Raw genomic sequence first — 2,543 nt, forward strand, 5'->3', positions numbered from 1 at the left:
CTCCCTTCCCCCCCCTCAAAAAAAAAAAAAAAAAAAAAAAAAATCAATGAAAATATTTAAATAAAATAAAAGTAAGGGCAGGAAAAGCTGACGAGGGCAGGTCTTAAGCCAGCCTTGGGGCTCCGTGAGCAACGGGGAGGCTCCTGTCACTTTAGCGTTCCATTGGAGAAGCTGTGAACATGCCGGAGATCTGAGCGAGTGTCCTACCGGGATTGCACCCCTGCCTGGGAGGCGGCGATACTGACCAGACTATTAAAAGCAGGACCCCTCTCCCACTCCACCTGTCACTCATCTCACAGCATCCTGTCTGTCTCCTTCAGAGTACCCTTCCCACCTGGTAACGATTATTCAATTATTATTTTCTTTTTTTGGTTGATCCTCAACCGAGGATGTTTTCTCCACTGATTTTCAGAGAGAGTGGAAGGAGGGGTGGGGAGGGGGCGGGGGAAGAAACATCGATGTGAAAGAGATACATCGATTGGCTGCCTGCCCCGGCCCCGGCTGGGGATGGAGCCTGCCTCTGAGGTCCATGCCCTTGACTGGAATCTAACCCCTTCGGTCCACGAGCCCACGCTCTGTCCACGGAGCCACACCGGCCGGGGCACAATGATTGCTTTCTGGATTCTGCTCTGCCTTCGATGGAGATCTGGATAGGAGACGTTCCATTGGCCGGGATCCCTCGGGCCTCGCCCTGTGCCCGGCACAGTCGGACGCCACCAAAGCAGTTGTTCAAGGGATACATTCATGCCAGGCTTGGCCTTGATACCGGCGAGACACCCCCGGCAATTGGACACGCCAGTTCTCCTGGTCCCTTCGTCTCTCTTTAAAGACTTGAGTCAAAAATAGAATAACACCTGGAGTTTGGGGTTATTTTGGAATCTCAGAAGGATTCCCAGAAATGAGATGAGATTTAAAATAAAAAAAAGAGGGGAGTGTACAGACTCGCTCCCACGTATGCGCAGCACGGAGCGTGGCCACGCCGGCAGGCCTGGGACGTTTGTGTCTTATAAACAGGAGAAAGGCTCTGGGGCCAGGTTGAACTGGAGCCCCATGAGCATCACTGTTGACTAACCATGTGCCTTAGTGAGTTACCCAAAGCCTTGGCCGTCGAAGCTACGGATCATTAGGACGGCCCCGGGAGGAATTCTGAGAAAGGAAGGAGACCCCACAGTCATTCAACAAATACTGACTGTGGTCCTACTATGTGTAGAGCGCCATATAGGTGCAAATGCATGTGGACCGTCGGCACAGGGACTGGCACAGAGCGCGTGGCACTAGCCGCAGGGAACACAGGCACGGTGGGCTCTCTCTCGGGGACCAGCTGGGTTTACCGAGTGCCCGGCAGGGATCCCAGGCTTTGGCAGCGCATCACCAAGGAGCAAAGATGACTTGAGGGTCGCGTGATCTCAGTGCCCAATGATGTTTGGCTTAAGTAACAAGAACCAAAAAAACCCACAAACAAACATAAAACATTTCAAATGGGTTCCTCAGCAAACTAAAGTGTCCTTTGCCAACTCTTAACAATTAGGTGGCCCGGCTGGTGAGGCTCAGCCTGTGAGCATCGACCCAGGAACCAGGAGGTCACCGGTTCGGTTCCCAGTCAGGCACATGCTCGGGTTGCGGCTGGATCCCCAGTAGAGGGCGTGCAGGAGGCAGCCCATCAATGATGTTCCTGTCTCATTCTCCCTCTCTCTCTAAAAATCAATAAAAAAATTTTTTTTAATTAGGCGGGAGGAACACGTCAGTCTTCAGGGAAAATAAATGGCTGCGTTAGGAAACCAAGGGGCGTGACTGTGAAAGGCTGGCGATCCCTGTGTTCGCTGCCATATCTGAAAAGTAGACCCAGCCCCAATCTCCAAGGAAATGGGGGATCATTTGGGAAATTGATCTCCGCGCCCATGCGATAGAATCCCTTTTAACATTAAAAAAAAAAAAGCTAAAATGACCTACATTTATGGGAGATCTGAAAGAAGTTGACGTATATATAATGCCCACGTGAACATCTAGTTCCTTCGTCCAATCACATGATAACATTACGTTACCGTGGTTGCCTATTTGCTCTGTGTATGTGTGTCCAAAAGCCTTACTGCTTCTGAATCATCCCCCTGGTTAAAAAGCTGATATCTATAACAATAATTAAGTACGTTAGGGCTAGATTAATGATGAAGAATTTTCCTATTTCGGAAAAAAAAATACTTTTAAGAGAGGTCCCAGCAGAGGGGGAAGTGAAGGAAAACACACGGGGAAGATTCAAGATGGCCGGCGGGTGCGCTGCCATCGCCTCGCGCCTAACGCTTGAAGCAGAATGGCAAGCAGTGGCGTTCCGCACGCGGAGCCGTAGAGAAGAGAAGCAGGTAGCTTCCTGGGGAGGGGGGGAGCGCAGGGGGGGGGGGGGGCGGCGACAAGGAAGAGATTTTCCTTTGAAAGTAACAATTCGCTGGGTGCGTTTTCATCTGTCCTCAAGCTCGAGTCCTCCTAGCACAGTGGTCGGCAAACTGTGGCCCCTTGGGTGTGGCTCTTCCACAAAATACCACGTGCGGGCG

This window comes from Myotis brandtii, unplaced genomic scaffold (assembly GCF_000412655.1).
Source record: "Myotis brandtii unplaced genomic scaffold, ASM41265v1 scaffold633, whole genome shotgun sequence".
Taxonomy (NCBI): Eukaryota; Metazoa; Chordata; class Mammalia; order Chiroptera; family Vespertilionidae; genus Myotis; species Myotis brandtii.